The sequence below is a fragment of the Cupressus sempervirens genome, chromosome 10 (genome assembly GCF_028749045.1).
Source record: "Cupressus sempervirens isolate cs-2001-9-10 chromosome 10, ASM2874904v1, whole genome shotgun sequence".
In the NCBI taxonomy this organism is placed as follows: domain Eukaryota; kingdom Viridiplantae; phylum Streptophyta; class Pinopsida; order Cupressales; family Cupressaceae; genus Cupressus; species Cupressus sempervirens.
Genome location: NC_143127.1, coordinates 139,878,508 through 139,898,198, shown reverse-complemented (window position 1 = coordinate 139,898,198; position 19,691 = coordinate 139,878,508).

Here is a 19,691-nt window from a genome sequence, read left to right as displayed (position 1 = left end):
TTGCTTCTAGTACTTTCAAACTAGTCCTCTTAAGCAGATGGCTCTATTACCAATTTTTGAAATTCTTTAGAATAACTAGGGGATGAATCAGTTATCCAAGGTCCAAATGTACAAATAAAATTTTTCACTACTTAGTGAACCCATATCTGTAAAACATTTCCATCATGCATGCATCCATTGGATTGTGCAATCACTTAAACTTGTAGGTTACTATCAAATCAATTTGCAAAAATATAAACATGAAATATAATAGATTCAATAACATATTTGACACAATGATTTAATGTGGAAACCCAATTTGGGAAAGCCACCAGTAACATGCTACTCATTCTCACTCTTCTAAAGTGATACCTTATGAAAGGCCAACCTTGTTAAAGGTTACAATGCACACTATTAAATGTGACCCGGTTAAAGGATTTCAATCAGCATGTTAGGAGTGAGCCTTTTTAGAGGACTTTAGATCATTCACTTGGAATGTCACCCGATTAAAGGATTTAAAAATGACTATTAGGTCGACCTTAATCCAAAGGATTTACCCTAGACTGATACAATGATTAGAGAGTATAGTAAGGCTTGATCTAATAACAACTTACAACTCCATTTGTAAATTACAAATCTCTATTTTAGTCCTCCTTTTTTCTTGGCTTTCACACACTTAAGCTCTAATAGCTTGTTTACCCTTCAAGCATCCATACCCTTAAGTCTTCTTGCTTTGCTTGCCAATGTAGTCTCTTTTCTTAGGTCACTAAATGAAGCAATACCCTAGACTCCTTGTCTTCCTTAGGTTCTCGCACATGACAACCCTTGCTTCTGACCAACCATCTATATAAATAGAGAATTGAGATATTTTTCCATTCATCCTCTATCGTCCATTTTAGGGTTAGGTTAGATTAGGTAGGATTCAATGAATCTACCCCTCATTTCATTTCATTCTCTTCTAGAAACTTCTCCTTCAATCCTTTTTGAATTCTCCTCAAAATGGTATACCATAGATTCTGTGCCACTAGCTCATCAATCTTATCTTTCACATAGTTCACACAATCCAAGAAATCAAACTTGTCAGCTCATATTCATTATATTCTCGATGTTTCTGATAATTTTGACACTCACCATTAACTAGCTTTTGATGCTTGGGACATACTACATTACTTAGCATCCTCTATGAAATCACTCGACACTAACTAAAGTTTACTAGTGCTTGGCATCAACTAAAATTTACTCAGCTTACACTATTTCACCCTGTTTACATTGAAATTGACTTTTTTTGGCTCCAACTAATTTTCTGCTTGACTTACACTAACTTTTCTCAGCACTTACTATGCAAAATGTTAAGCTTGGTAGAAAAACTTTTTTTAACTTTTTTTTTCTAAACTTAATCAGTGTAACCAACCTTTGCAAACCTAAGTAGATTATCAATGCACTATAATATCACTATCTCAACTTATTCCTATACTTCTTTTAATATCATACTCAACCTTTCCTCTAGGTGTTATTGTTACCTCATTTGATCAAATCCTCTTCATCAATCAAATAAATGATAGAACTTAAATCATATAAGTAATTGTATTAATAGCAATTAGCAAGTTTGACATTAGTGACAAAACAATGATTGAAACACATTTATCATACTTATATCAATTTGTTTTCAACAGAAGCATGACTTCTTCTTATTGCCACATAGGATTATGCATACTTACAACAATAATCCATGATATATCCACAATATGATGCTAAGTCCATAGAATCTAGAAATCATAAACAAGAGTTTTTCAATACAAACTATTACATGGATAACTATAAAACATAAAATAAAAATAATAATTTTCCTAACACAATAGCAACAATATATATATAATTTAAGAGACAAGAAAGAGAAACCTTCTATTTATTAATAAATTGAAGTATAATGGACCTACAAAATGAAGTCTTACATGTTAGGCATAGAAGACTAATTAGATCAAGAATTTCTTACACCTACCCTACAAGAGGGTATCCTCATTATGCTAACTAGGACTCATTCCTAGACTATTCTGCAAAGCATCAATTACATCATTTTATAAATCCCTTGCAAACATTATGTTAGCTAATGAAATGATTACGTTCCCCACCAATAGGAAAATATATTACCTATAAAGGCAAGGACCCCAAAGAAGATGCATATCCCATAATTTAATGACATAAGAATAGTGCTCCAATAGTGATTTCAAAAAAGGACAAAAGAACATCAAGACATTCATTAAGATTTAGAAATGGAGAAATAATGTTGCAAGATCTGAATACATGAACTCACCATAAAATGTGCATAATATATAGTTCCCATCAAGTATCCATTAGATATCTTTAACAAAGAAACAAATAAACTTGTGATCCTAGATAGAGGTCTATGAAACCTCTAGGAACATAACACAAGGTTCCTAACAATAATAAATTTCAAGTGAAGTATAGCTAAAGAAAATTCATAAGCTATCAAAAATTAAAAAAATAAGAACAATCATATTTTTTGTTGATACAAGATTTTGAAGAATGAAAAAATATTATTGCATCACTATTGAGCAAAATAAAACGAGTTTGCAATCCAAGGAAGAGATCTATAGTAACAAAAATTAGTGAAAGAGAATCCCAAAAGGAGATATCCAACCAAGCAATGAGACAAGATATAGGGAAGAAACAATAAAAGAGAGTAATAAAATATCAAAGTTCAATTGATTATGTGAAGATCCAATACCAATTTTATTACAACATGTCAAGCCATAAGCTTAGCTAGTTAAAGCCTTACAATAAATACAAATCCAAAGTGTGATCATAGTAAGCATAAGAGATTGACCTCTAATCTTCCTAGCATATTTACTTATGCATATTATATCATGGATATTGTATATATAGCCACCATGATACAAATATTAAACCAAAATATTCACACTTTCCAATAAATAAATAAACTTATTACACAAATAGGATAGAACCAAAAGATATGATCAGTGGTCAATAAAATAAGCATATAAGAATGTATAGTCCAACAATCCAAACAAAGAGTTTCAAACCATTGCATATATAAAAACCACACACTACCCAATGAAAATCCATCAATCAGTCAAGGTGATAGCAAAGAACACACCACCCAAAAGAAAAATAAGGAGAAATCATCAAATAGCAATCAAAATGACGCATGGCCATAGGATAATGATCTAGATAAGGTCCTCAATAAGCCACTAGGATCACATGAGCTAAAATATACACTCAAATAGTTGCACACGTGATCATTTGGAAAATAAAAATAAGAATAGGGAAAAAAAATTAAAAATTAAAAATTAAAATGATGCAAGATTGCTAAGAACCCAAGATGCTCCTACATTAGAGACCTAGGGTTATAAGAAATTGATGTCCCCATTAGAATCCATGTTAAGCTTAAGTGGAAAAAAATTGATCTAACTCAAACGGATAAGTCCAAGAGCTATCTTCAACTGATCTATGCTTCCATTGAACTAAGTACTCCAAATAATCCTTTCATCTTGTTCTCTTCCCAATTATGCTATCCAAAATCTTCTCAACCTTATCCATTTTCTTCTTAGAATAATCTTGTTGCATAACTGAATCACCAACAGAATCATGGTACTAATACAAATCAGACACATTGAATATTGGTGAAATATCCATATCATCAAATAACTCAAATTAAAAAGCATTACAACTATTAAACTTCCTCAAAATCCTATGTGGTCTACATTACTTCATCTTCAGCTTACTGCACGGTCCCACTCACAATTTTCTCAAACTCCTTATGTCTTCTAGTTCTGTCAATTCGATCTTTGTATCTCTAATTAGTACGCTACAGTTAAATTCACTTCATTGTGCAAATTCTTCATAAAATATGTATAATCCTCAATTTCTGCACTTCTCTTCTCCTCTTGACCAATATCTCTTAATTTATTCATCCCTCTTTAATGTAAATCAGTGATAATCTCGAAAGGTATCTTGAGCCAAAACTAAATCCAAATTACCTAATGCATATCTCAACAAGTTACCCAAACTTCTATATACAACCTTGGTTTGTTCATCAGAATATAGATGAAATGTGGAACTAAACTTCAGGCCAGTATTCATTCTCTTCAAAGTATCTTCCAAAAATAACCAACAAACTTAATGTCTTGTTTGAAACAATTCTCTTTTAGTGATTCGTGTAACTTCACAATTTCATTGAAAGTAAGTCATATGCACTACATATGATGTCTTCCTCCAATGTATAAAATGTCTCATCTTAGTGTTTCTGATCTCGGTGCTCTTTAAACATTTCTCACAAATATATTTCTATCCTAAAAACAAAAAAATATATATAAAATGGCAATTTCTATTGGTAACTGTTCAACCAACATTGTGTACATGTCAAAATGGACATACTGCTTAAAGCATTTTTTATTAATACTTGATATAAATCACTATATATAATAATTTTGGCTACTCTTTTTCCCTGACTATGGTACAACCTATTGAGCACGTCTGCCTATTGTTGAACACATTACCAATAGTACAATAAACAATATTACATTTGCTGGTCATACCACGCTTTTTGCAGCAGCTACGCATTACGAGGCTATGGTGTAGTTAGCCATGCACATTTATATCTTAGTTTGTCTTTAGCCTGTCTTTCTGGAATGTATTTGATTCCGCCCTTCGTTAAACGTGGTCATGTAAACAAACTGATCTCGGTCCTGAGAGACTACACTTACATTGGTTTCATGTTCAAGCTGTGTCATTAGTACCTAGAAATAGTCTTAAAAACTGTTCGTTAACTTGGGCTGTGTGTAAATTCAATAAAATATAATATGGACCATAGTGTTGGACCAAATATTAGTAACGTTAACAGACAATTAAAACATAATTCAGCAAACGTTATTAAAATGCTTTTGATTAAGATTATGTGTCAATTTTTAAAATCGATATTGAGAATTAGAGTGTAATAATAGACAAGATGGTGGATCATAGAATATTATCCAAAATATTAATGTAAAAATTGATTGACAATCTTAATTATGAGCATTTCAATAAGAAAGTAAATGTTATGCTCTATGAAATATATTAGATGTTATCAATGTAATGTTGAAGTTAATGTTCCAAATGGATTTTAAATTTCTTGAAAGTCGTTATAGAAATATTTCAATCATTTAAATGAATGATCTAGTTGGTTATCATTGCATGTAAGTGACCCTCTTATACGAAATGTTAAATTTTAATACAAGGTTACTCCATCTCATTATTACAAGAGATCCCCATAGCATTTCCAAATTCTTACATCAACTTATTTTAAAAGACCCCTCCTCATAATTAAGGTTTTGAATCAAAATTATCAAGTTTGGTACTATATTAACATAATTCTTTTTAGGTGTTGAAAATGGCCCTAGAAAATATAGACTTGTAGTTGTAGAGTAAGGTGTTCAAGTGACATCACATGATTTTTTATTTTCAGGATATGAGAAATATTTTTGGTACTTGTTGAGGCTCATGGGTATAACTATAGTTTTGAATTCATATTATCAAATATTATTTCACTTTATTTAACATGATTTTGGTTGTATTGAAAAGAAATTTAAAGAAATTTAGATTGATAGTTGTGTACTAGCTATGTTTTATTTGTAATTTATTGTGACATCATATTATTTGGTGTTTCCCAAACAAAGGAATACATTTCATTCAATTACAAATAGCTATGATAAAGCCCAAATATTTTGTGGCCATAATTATTAGTTTTATAGTATTAAAAGTTATTGGACATCATATCACCAAATGCTACCATAATTATAGAAAAATGCTCACCTAACAACAAGAAAATATTTGACTATAGAGTTTTTCAAAAACTACCTGTTTGTAATTTATTCTCCATCTCTCATAATAGGTACTTGTGAATACAACTTGAACTGATCTAGTGATGGAGAACATATTCTCTTGAAAAAAATGTTTACAGATTCAAATCTTTTATTAGAAATAAACTTAAAAACATAATATAACGATGCTTCCTTAGAAGTGTATAAAATAGTCTCATATAATTATAAACTATTCGTAGAACTATATACAGATTGTCATTATCTAAACAGCTATTTCACATAGTTTGAGTACCTGTCTGTGGAACAGTCCTCAGATAATGATGAAAAATTCAGTGTGGACATTAATGTGCAATTGGTATCTTTCTACTCTGGGAAAAATGTATTCATAGACCATCTTCATACTCGGAATGTGTTTTAAGGTTTGGAGTCTGTATTTTCTACAATTTAGTAATAAATTCTAATTATTAAACTTATTTGACTTCAATAACATTAGATATTTACAATTCAGAGTAATTATCACTTAATACTTGTAGACTCAACTAAATTAAGATTTATGATAATCCTTGACATCGTATTCAAAGGGGCGAGAGCACATGTGCAGATGACGCTAAATTGGAAGGGTGGTTGTGCTTATGACGATTTGTTCTCCGTTCCTCATTGCGTAGGCAGCTACCCCACTCTGTTGGGAGTACAGAAAATGCAATTAAGATCGGTGTGCTGTCAACTCAGTAAAAACATGTGCTGTCAAGTCTATCAATCTTTGTGTTTTGTCCCCGGCAGTGTCACTTTGTCTTGAAGGACTTAAAAAATATTTACATTTTCTTGTAATCGGGTTCCATTAATGTCACTCTGGAAGAGTACGAAGGGTGGAGAAAAACGTTGATCTACTGAAACATATAATAATATAATAATATAGGAGTACCGTCCTTTGTTAGGGCATGTGTTCATTGATATTTGCAATCTAATAAACAATTATTTTTCTGTCGTCCGCAGGCAATGATTTGAAGTAGAGTTCCTTTCTGTCTTTGAACCCTACAAATAGATTAGGTCAAATTCTCAAACACGTAAGACGTTGATTCTTTCCATGGAGATCGGAATGCATAAGGACCGTCCCATGAAAAAAGGGCAGGAAATCGAATTGGCGCACAAAACTGAGAGGGAATTTAAGCGGCTTTAAAATCTCTGAAACGAATATGTACCTACCTTGTCTTTTCCAATACAACGTTTTTGTTCATAAAAAGAGGTTATTAGTTTTGCACACTCAATGAGTGGGTCAGTGCCTTTCATGAGAATGGGCAAGTCTTTTCACTGCTCCAAGCATCTTGGGCTCAACCGTGGCGCTTGGACTGTCCGAGAGGATTTCATTTTGAGCAATTACATCTCCATCCACGGTGAAGGTCAATGGAGTTCTATCCCTTTCAAAGCAGGTGAGCTGAAGTAATTCATACATTCATCCCTGCCTTTTCCTGTCGTAATGCACACGCAGTTTTCTGTATACTTATAATTGTCTTTGCATGCTGGATTTCTCTTGTTTTCAGGTCTGAATCGGTGTGGAAAGAGTTGTAGATTGCGTTGGTTGAACTATCTTCGCCCTGATATTAAACGTGGGAACATTTCCCCCGACGAGAAAGATCTTATTATTAGACTTCATGGGCTCCTTGGCAATAGGTATCAATAGAATTTAAGAGACACTAAGGAAATATTTGTAGTTCTTGGATCAACTGTGTTTGTTTCTAGAGTAGTTGTGTCCGATTGCAGTAAGCAATCCATCATTCAGAAGAGGAAAGCTCATGCCTAATATTTATACCAAGGAAACAAATTGGATGTAAATACCACATAGGAAATTGAATCTAGAAACTGTTTGGGATTTAATAATACATATGAAGTATTGATTTGCTAGGAGTATAAATGATACTAAACAAATTTATAAGAGAACAACTAAGTAGGTATTCACTTTGCTGATGTCGTTCTTTTAGATTTTGTGATTTTTTTAATAGATATTGGAAATCATAGTTAATGATAAGTGTTGATCAATTGATAGTAGATAAATCTTATACTTGGAAAAAATAAGTACTGACTTTGCTAAAGCTGTTCTTTCTGCATTAGGTTGAAAAAATTATTGTATAACATTTGAAATTACACTTTGTGATCGATCATTACAATAAAAGACACTTAAGAAATGTATCTATTGACCTCCATTAAGAATATAAATAACATTAATCAAATCTTACACAGGAATTTTTTTTTTATCCATATTAGAACTCATACTTCATTACATATTACCTGTGTAAAAGAGAGCTAAGAGAAACATAAGTGTTTAAGAATGTAAATGATACTAAATAAATCTTGTAATCTAAAAATGAATATTGAATTTGCTATTGTTGTTCTTTCTAAATTAGACAAAGAATTTATTATATAACATTTAAAATTACACTTTATGATTTATCATCGCAATAGTAAAAAGTTAAGAGTTATAAGTATTGACCAGTATTTAAGAATATAAATGATATTAAGCAAATGTTACACACTTGAATTCGGAAAATGGTTAAGCTCAAATAGGATACATTAACCATGGAATTTGTAAAAATGTTAATAAATAGAAAAAGTGGCCGAAAAACTAAGTATTGAAAATATATAAATGGTGCAAAATGAATCTTGCGTATTTGAATTGAGAAAGTAATGCTGTCAGTTTCAATTCTGAATCCCACAAAATAATTGGTTATTTGGAAATAGGATGAAAATTGTATCCGACAACGGTGCCATGTTTATGTCATTGCAGATGGTCTCTGATTGCAGGACGATTGCCTGGGCGAACAGATAATGAAATAAAGAACTATTGGAATACTCATCTCAGCAAAAGTAAGCGGCTTCCACAGAAGGGAGCTCCTCAAAAGTTTCATACAAAAACAAAATCATTGTATTGTGCACCTTCTGGGAGAAAAAGGAATGAACCAAACAACGGTAACTGTGCTGATCAAGAACAAACTACGAAGAACTCCATTTCATGGGGTGAGTTAATGGACGATGATTTCTTCACAGATATGTCTTTCAACTTCGACGACCAATCAATGGCTCATAATATTTCCACAAATGAAGAAATTAATGAAAATGCAAGAGATATTTCAGAGGAGTTTCTATACTTGAAGACGCTGGCTTCTCCACAATATGATCTCATCTTCTCTCCATCTGATTGTCCGAGAGATTTCAAAATGGAAGATATTGTGGGTATGCAGAGCGTTGAATTTATGGACAAGGCAAATATGCAGTATTTGGATATGCTACTTTCGGAGGAGGACAAAGAGAGAGAAGCAGCTATATTGATTTAGAAGATTTTATGTCAAATTTAGGTTTAGTTCTTTAGTTTACCAGTGTGTTAACCCTTCTTTTGTATTGTAGATTCTCATCTTATTCTTCTTTAACAGTGCTTCTCATAAACTTATTAACACCTAACTACAATCTTAAGCCTGCAGGCTTTGACTAGATTAGACATCTATTTTGCTATTATGTCTCAATGGTCCTTTTCATTTGCAGATTCTCTGTGCTTGTCAAAATTGAATTGTATTTGTTTCTGACATTATTGAACATGGGAATGTCGGACTGTAGATTTGAGCTCTTTTTTGGCATCTGTGAAATGTTGAAATATTGTAGCGTTTGACTTCGCTATCATTTTTCAAGGAGCTGATGCAACGTACTTGTATAATGATTCTTGGGATTTGGGACTAATATTAGGCAATGTAAAGTGCCAAAGCTTAAAATGCTAGTATTTGATCCTAATTATCATAGAGAGATCCATCAATTGAAGGTTCAAAATTTAATGGGTGGGGAAGATTATATAAATATTTAACTACCTTATCAAGAACGCTTGCTCCAATTGGTTTATAGAGAACATCGTCAACTAATTAGTGACATTTTAAAACAATATAAAAATGATCAAACACCCCAGCACCCAATCCCTCTGTAGCCCAAAAAGAGAGAGGTCAATGATCTAATTAGTAGTTTAGAAACAGACTATCTGTCGGAAAAGTTGTTATAATGATATCATAATCATGTAAAAACTGTTCAGGTATAATGTCAAGAACGTAACAAAGAGATATTGAAATAGGAATGATGAAGTTTTGGGAGGATTCTCCTTAATTTTTAATCATTAGTAATTTAGAGAGATTTGTATGAAAGTTTAATAGGAACTATTATAGTTATAATTCGTGGTTTGTTGGTTCAATAAGAAATGAATATTTATATCATGGATAATGATAGGAATAAGGTTTAATTAGTTAGTTATGAGAATGATAAAAGTGAAAGTTAATCATTGTTAAAGGAAATTAGGGAATTCTTTTAAAATTGGGAGGTAGTTCATTATGTTAAACAAATAGGGAACTTGAAGATCAAGAAAGAGGGAAACGTTGCCATCTTAATAGAGAATATCACAAAATGATGGATTAATTAGGATGCTAGGATTACTTTAATGTAGTGCGAGATTACAAAACAAATAGAGTTCCAATAGGTATAGAAAGGTTAACATATGAGAAACTAAAATTGTCTATTTGCACTCTAACACTAGCACAAAAAGTATGAAAATGGGTGTAATTCTCAAATATTTCACCCATAGAAAGATGAGACAGCATATTAATCATCTACTGAAATTTACAAAACTTGACTTATAATTTAGTTTTTATGCAATGTCCCATTTTAGGGCCATTAGATTTTGATCTTAACTATGCATATATTTTATGTTTTTTCTTCCTTCTTCCCCTTACCAATGTTTTTATCGCCCTTTGCTATATATTTCAATGATAAGAGTTGTGTCTCTTTATAATATAATAATTATATTAATAATATAAGTATATTAACATATATTATATTAACAATTATACGTAACATATATTATATGTATAGTGATATCATTCTTAATAGTATTAGTGATATAAATATTATTTATTTATATCATTATATATATATATATATATATATAATATTCAATAGTATATTATTTAATATCTAATTACTATATATATAAAATTATATATTTATATTTTCATATTAATATTATTATATTATTCATATATATTATTTATTTTTTGTATCTTAATAATTATTAAATATTATTGTAGTGGGATTATCACAGTCCTCCCCTCTCGAATTTGCTTGTCCTCAAGCAATTAATTTGATCCTCTTTAATTCATAGTTTGGATTTATTCTCTTTCCTGCATATGTGTTAGACACTTACAAAGTAAACATGTTAGTATATAATAGCATGTACAAGAACATATGAATGAAGATACGAAGTAGACAATGCATGAAGATGCGATGCAAACACAAAGAAGACACGAAGTAGACATATTAATGCATGAAGACATGATGTAGACACATAGTATACATGTTATAATCTTGTTTACAGTTTGAAATAAGAAAGAGTTAAGGAAATGTTTTACCACTTTGATCATGAATGTCATGCTCCTTTCCCCTATCTTGAAATAAAAAGTTATATTGAAGATGCATATTTTCTATAGTTAGTACTCTAATAGGGTGTATAATTCCATAGTGGATGGTAGATTTACTGCGTGTGAAAAATCAATTATTGCAGTCACCGATTATTAATCTCTTATCATAAACGATTATTAAACTGCTGAAAAGAAATTTTTAGCTAATATTGAAAAATAACACAACTGCAATTTCACTTATAATACGGAGAGAAATGAAAACCACAATGAACACAATATTTTCAGACAAATTGTCCCTGGAAAAACCCCTAAGGGAAAACCAGTTCTACAGATAAGGAATTATATTAAACTTTAGCAAATCAAGAGATACAAAAATTCCTTGCCTCCTACTGGCAGAACTCCGACAACCTCCTAATTTCTCCTGCTGATATTCCCCACTGCTATCCCCACGCTAACACTGTGCCCTTGCTAACACTGCAAGACTATTTGCTAACACTGCAAACGTTTCTCCAAAATTTCATTTTTCAAATGACCCAATGACCCCTTTTTATACTACCCTATTGGAAAAACCAACGACCGAGATTAAATCAAACCAACGGCTGAGATTAAGACAACTCGATAGCCAATAATAGAATTGGTTGCAAGGTGTCCAAAAGGGAATCATTAAAATTAGTAAATAATTATCCTTGCAATAACCATTTACTAATTCTCGGCATGTGGACAAACAGCTATCCAAACTACCCATAACTAATGCTGCTATACATAGATAAGGACGAACAACTGTCCAAGCTACCCATAAATACTACTGTTATTTTCGGGTCAGAAATAACAGCTATCCAACTAACAATAATTAACACTCCCTCTTAGCGAGGAAGCTGTTCTGCATGACACCCATCTTATCTCTGAAGAAGATAAATTTGGCCTTTCACAAAGCCTTCGTCAGAATGTCTGCTACCTGCTCATCTGCAGGTATGTATTGTAGTCGAACAATACCTCATTGTACACAATCTCTGATGAAGTGATATCTGATATCTATATGTTTAGACCTATTATGAAACACTAGATTCTCAGACAACTTGATGCAACTCTGATTGTCACAATGTATCACAGTAGTCTCAACCTTCTGACCAAACAAGGCTACTAACAACTTCTGAAGCCATATAGCTTCACATGTCGCCATGCTAGCTGCTATGTATTTTGCTTCTGCTGAACTTAGAGCCATAGACTTCTGCTTCCTGCTAAACCAAGATACAACTTCTGCTCCCAAGCTGAAATAATACCCTAAAGTGCTCCTTTTGTCTGTTGTACTTCCTGCCCAATCTGCGTCTGTATAGCCTATCAACCTAATACCTTCACCTCGAACATATCTGATCCCATACTTGACCATACCACGCAAGTAACGTAGCACATGCTTAGCCACTATCCAATGCATTCTCTTTGGTTCAACCATGAACTGACTAAGAGAGTTTATTGCAAATGCTATATCTGGTCTAGTGTTGACCAAATACATAAGCGAACCAATCAACTGTCTATATAAAGTGGGATCTACATCTTTCTCCTTAGTTGTATCTACCTTCCTCCAATTCGTGATCATGGGTGTAGGCATGGCTTTGCAATCCTCCATCCCAAATTTCTTCAAGATTTCAATGCAATATTTCCCTTGACCAAGGAAAATCTCCCCATCTATCTACCACACTTCCATGCCTAGAAAGTAGTGCATAAGTCCTAAATCCTTCATCTCGAACTCTTCTGCAAGGTTCCTCTTGCAATCCACTATGAGCCCTAGTGAACCTGTAAGAAATAGGTCATCCACATAAAGAGCAAGAATGAGAATCTCACCCCCAACCATCAAGTAGTAGAGGTTAGCATCTCCTTCACTCTTCACAAAGCCCATTTTTTGCAAGTATGTATCAATGCGCTCATACCACGCTCTAGGAGCCTTCTTGAGTTCGTACAATGCTTTCTTCAATCTACACACGTGGGTCTCTTTGCTGTGTGCTACAAAGTCTTTTGGTTGTTCTATGTATACTTCCTCCTTCAACTCACCATTAAGGAATGTTGTCTTGACATCCATTTGATGGATCTGCCATCCCATCTGTGCTGCAAGTGAGATTACAGCTCGTATAGAAGTATACCTGGGAACAGGAGCAAATGTCTCCTCATAGTCTATTCCCTCCTTCTGAGAGAACCCCTTTGCCATGAACCTCGCCTTGTATTTCTCAATGCTACCATCTACATCATGCTTTATCTTATAGATCCAACGTGATCCAACTATAGCCCTATTTGTTGATCTAGGTACTACCTCCCACACATCATTTTGCATTATTGAAGAATATTCCTCAACCATAGCATCTCGCCATACCTGATGTTCTATAGCTTCTTGATAGCTAGAAGGCTCACTATCTACCAACTGACTAACTAATGCCACATAGTCATTGAACTTGGCTGGTTGTCTTCGATGTCTAGTATTCTTCCTAGAAGCTCCCACAAACTCCTGAGTATCCCTTTGTGTATCTGGAACCACATGGTTCTTGCTACCAACTGTAGAGGATGAAATGTCAACCTCTAAGTCTTCTAGATGCATTTCTTGTTGCACCTGTTGCTCCATACTCTGTGAATCTTCACTAACTGAGTCTACACTCGTACTGGTAACCGTACTTGAGCTTTGCTGCCTTTGACTTGGTCTTGGAGCTTCTGTTGGCTGCTCACTCTGATCATCTGCTGGAAAATCTCTGGATCTCTTGAATGCCTTGTCCTCCATGAACTTGACATCCCGTCTGAAAATAATTCTTTTAGTCCTCAGAATGAAAATCCTATATGCCTTTGAGGTCTCACTGTACCCAAAAAAGTACCCCTTCTCTGTAGTTTGATCTAACTTTGTACATGTATCTCCAGGAATATGACAATATGCCAAACTCCCAAATATCCTGAAGTGACTAACCTTTGGCTTTTTCCTTGTGAAAGCCTCCTCTAGTGTCATCTTCCCTAGCACCTTGTGTGAAACTCTATTCTGAATGTGGAGTATTGTATTACACGCCTCTGCCCATAAGTAACGGGGCATCTCCTGGTCATGTAGCATAGCTCTTGTTGCCTTTGATATAGAACGGTTCTTCTTCTCAGCAACTCCATTATGCTATGGATTGTAAGGAACAGTCCATTCTCTCTTGATTCCTTCTCTGGTGCAGAACTCCTGGAAGACATTTCCTTTGTACTCGCCTCCATTGTCTGACCGAAGAACCTTTATCTTCTTTCCTGTCGAATTCTCCACAAGAGCCTTGAACTCTTGAAATCGACTAAAAACTTCATCCTTAGTCTTCAAGAAGTATATCCAGGTCTTTCTAGAGAAATCATCAATAAAAGTAACATAGTACTCATATCCTCTAAGAGATTTCGTCGACATTGGTCCACAAACATCTGAATGTACTAGATCAAGAACACCCTTAGATCTGGTGTCACTCCTTGGAAAAGATGCTTTCGCAAACTTTCCCAACACACATCCCTTACATACATCGTCATGCTTTGTGCTCACCTCTTGAACACCTGTCACCATCTCACGAAGCAATCTAAGTGCTCCATGATGAATATGGCCCATCCTCCTATTCCATAGCTCTCCAAGATCTCTAGGATTACTATTGCTCATAAGTACCTTAGGAGTATCAAACTGCAATCTATAAAGGCGACCACTCCTAACTCCAATAGTTATGGGTGATTTCCAATCCTTGTGCTTAATCAACACATTTGTCCCTCTAAAGAGTACATTATACCCCCTATCCTGAAGAATAGATACAGAAATCAAATTCATACCTAAGCTTGGCACATATAACACATCATGAAGTGGAATTATCTTTCCATTCTCCCTCTGAAACTGAACAGTCCCTTTCCCAATAGGATTGAGTTTGGACAAGTTTTTCATAGAAATCTGGATGTTGGTGTCCTCCTCCTTGTAACTGGAGAAGTACTCTCTAACTCCTGTCATATGAAATGATGCCCCACTATCTATATACCAAACACACTGTGAGGTTGAGCTAACCATACAAGCTATGAGTGCAAACTCATCTTCCATTCTATTGGAGAGTTCTTCTGCACTTGCTGAAGTTGCCACCTGCTTCTTATCCTTCTTCTTCTCTGGGCAATCACTGACATAGTGGCCAAACTCATGACATCCAAAGCATTTGACCTTAGAAAGGTCCTTCTTCTTCTTCTCACTTTGTGAATTTGATCCTTTGCTAGATCCCTTCTTTGCTTTCCCTTTACCCGCTAGGGCAACGTTATCTTGTTCCACCTCATTTTTCTGACTCTTGTTAGCCCCATTGACAAGACTTGGTCTAAACTCCTCCTGAGTGAAATCAGTCCATAGTCGATCCCAACTCGGTAAAGTATCTCGTCCACTAACAACTTGAACAAAGACACTCCATTGTTTAATAAACCCATTTAGGGCTATTCTCACTAGTTCGTAATCACTAGGGCTATCTCCAACAGCTGCTAACTCATCCTTGACAAGTCTGAGCCTGGTGAGGTAACTTATGACGTCTTCTCCCTGATTCATCTAAGTATTCTTTAGCTTCTTTCTAAGAATCAACTTCCTGTTGGTGGTAGCATTCTGGTACAAATTCAGAATGGCATCCCACATCTTCTTTGTTGTATCTAGCTCTGAGATATGTGGAACAATATGATCCTTGACACCATCAAGGATTATCCTCTCGCCTTGGCATCGTCCGTCCTATATGCTGCAAGCTATGTTGCATCCGTTGGTATAGGTACAACACTGGTAGGATAATCCTTGATACCATTCTCTTCCAACAGTAAAGAAATTCTGGCCTTCCAGACACCAAAATTTGAGGCACCATCCAATCTATCTTGATCTCTCAAACCACCTGAAGCCATCTCAAGGGTTTAAAGCAATAATAAATCTAAAGAGATCAAAATTTGTTTCCTAGGGCAAAACTCTTCTACCATGTGAAAAATCAACTATTGTAGTCATTGATTATTAATCTCCTATCGTAAACGATTATTAAACTGCTGAAAACAAATTTCCAGCTAATATTGAAAAATAACACAACTGCAATTTCACTTATAATACGGAAAAAAATGAACAACACAATGAACACAATATTTTCGGACAAATTGTCCCTGGAAAAACCCCTAAGGGAAAACTAATTCTACAGATAAGGAATTATATTAAACTTCAGCAAATCAAGAGATACAAAAATTCCTTGCCTCTCACTGGCAGAACTCCGACAACCTCCTAATTTCTCCTGCTGATATTCCCCACTGCTATCCCCATGCTAACAATGCGCCCTTGTTAACACTGCAAGACTATTTGCTAGCATTGCAAACATTTCTCCAAAACTTCATTTTTCAAATGACCCAATGACCCCTTTTTATACTACCCTATTGGAAAAACTAATGATCGAGATTAAATCAAACCAACAGCTGAGATTAAGACAACTCGATAGCCAATAATAGAATTGGTTTCAAGGTGTCCAAAAGGGAATCATTAAAATTAGTAAATAATTATCCTTGCAATAACCATTTACTAATTCTCGGCAAGTGGACAAACAGTTGTCCAAACTACCCATAACTAATGCTGCTATACATAGATAAGGACGAATAGCTATCCAAGCTACCCATAAATACTACTGCTATTTTTGGGTCAGAAATAATAGCTGTCCAACTAACAATAATTAACATTGCGGCTCTAAGTTTGGGCATGCTCAGCTTGGGGCTCTCTTAGACTTTAGTTTTAGTTCATATTGAGATTCATTTTTCTCCTACACGACTAATTTACTCCTGCCCCTGTGTACACTCCCTACCCACTATGAACATATTTAATTTTGATGTGGATGGTATATTTTTAGAATTGCTGCCCTTGCAGTAGGTCCCATGATGAATGGGAGATTTATTGTGGCTCTGAATTTTGACACGCTCAACTTGGGGCTTCCTCAGACCTTAGTCCATATTGAGATTCATTTTGCCTCAATGCAACCAATTTACTCCTCCCCCTGTGCGCACTCCCTATCCATCATGAATTTAAGCACAAATATTGAATAATATCCCCCTTGTGAGACATGTCTTTATAATTCCAATTTTATTTGTCATAGACCTTTAATTTTATGCACAAGAAATAAATTTTCTTTCAATAATAAACTAAATAATACATAATCATTTTAAATCATTAAGAATGATTAAATCTATATTTGGCATGTATGTATATTATATATATTCAATCTCTTATGTACATATTTTGATATATATCTTTAAAAATATAATATTTTCTTGTCAAATAACTAATTATGATAAATAATGAGTAACTATATTTCAAATTTCATAAATAATCCTCTATCCTCTAATTAGTTTTCCAATCTACATATTCATTTAAATATCATATTCATACTCATACTCATATAAGAGTAATAATGAAGAGTTAAATACTTACCTTTAATATTACTTTAATGTTACCTTATAAGTAGTAGGACGACAAATGAAGAGTTATTGTGCTTTAAAAATGTAAATTTTAAAACATTCTTTTGACCCTATGTTTGGAGGTCTTCATTGTCCTCGTGGTGCCTGAGAAAGTGACGTCTATACAACAAACTATATGCATGCAGAATGGAATTTTAAAAAAAAATGTGTTCGATTCTTCTTCTGCTTTTGGTGTTGTTATGTTATTTTCCTTCTTGTTTTTAAGAGTGTTTTTGGCCATTTTGTGCCGATGGAATATCTTATTACTCTTCCTATGATATATTTGGAGGCGGCTACTTCTTTGGATCATCTTGCCTTGGCTTTTAACGTTTCCTGTCCTCATATTGAAGTGGCTTTTAATAATGGGTAATGACTCTCTTCTGACTCATCTTCATTCTTTGCTAAGTTGGTTTCTCGATTTCTCATTCAAACATATAAGTTTAGAAATTGGATTCTTCTCTCCTCATGGTGCCTGGTCATAGGGCTTGGTACGAACTCTGACTGCACCAACGCGCAGTGTTCACATTCAAAATGTATTAATAATATAATCCTTTGACCTGCATATGCTGCGTACCTTCTCCTGTTTTACAAACATTTTTCTAAACATTTTCAAACGTGGCTTGTACAACATGCTTTATATTCCAATGTTTCGCTGCTTTTCCTCTACTATCACGGCAAATGACTTTTGGACTTCGGCTTCCTATAATTTCTCAATATTTGTGATTAATTCCTTTGCCTACTGGAACAAGTCTTGTGACAGGCACAAGGATGAAGCTTCTGTTCTTTTAGTCATATTATCGATAAGTGTGCATCATAGAGCCCGAAATGCTTAATGTTTCATCCCAGCTGAAGAGCCCTCTTGCCTGTCACGACGTCTCCGGCACAAGAAAGGACATCAAATATTTATGAATAGAAAACACCGTCTAGAAAGCTCACGTTTTGAAATGCGTTGTTTATTGAAAAGGCTCTAATCTGTTTACTGAACAAATTTTTGGAGGAACTAAAATAAATTTGATGGGATTTTAAGAAATTCACTAGATTTCGAATTGCATGCATCAGATTCATAGAACTTTGTGACATAGGTTACTGCCAGTTGTTATTATAATAATAACTAAGGTTATTTCCAATCAGAGAGATATTGTTTTCAAGTAATATGTCTGATAAAATTTCTGATATAAACAATGTCGTTGTTATCTTGTTTTTTGTTATTTTATTAATGTTCTTGAATTCGATGCCCACTTATGTATGGATCTTGATCACCGGTCCTGATTGTTGTTTTTGCATTCAGACATTGCCTGTAACAAAATCAAATTCCCCTCCTTCATTTGCGTGCCTTACCTAACTTGGAGACTTCATATTTTCTCTTATATTCAAGAATTCCTTTCCAATCTTCATTTATGTCTATTCTCATTCATGGAATTCTCTTTTATGATCTCTTTACCCTTATCAATTTATGTGTATGTAAAATGTCTTGGTATATTCAAGAATTGATTCTTTTGTAATTATCTTGCTCTTAATTCTTCTGAAGCTTTCAATTGTTTTTGGAATTTGCTGTAGTTCACGGATCTGCTTAGACCTTCTTCCACATAGGATGCCAAGATCATTTTTGTAATGTCCCATTTCAGGGCCATTAGATTTTGGTCTTAAGTGTGCATATATTTTATGTTTTTTTCTTCCTCCTTCCCCTTACAAATATTTTTATTCCCTTTTTAATATATTTCAATGATAAGAGTTGTCTCTTTATAATATAATAATTATATTAATAATATAAGTATATTAACATATATTATATTAACAATTATACATAACATATATTATATGTATAGTGATATATATATATATATATATATATATCATTAATATTCAATAGTATATTATTTAATATAATATCTAATATCTATCTATATATAATTATATAGTAGTATTTATATTATTATGATCTATAATAATTTATATTTTCATGTTAATACTATTA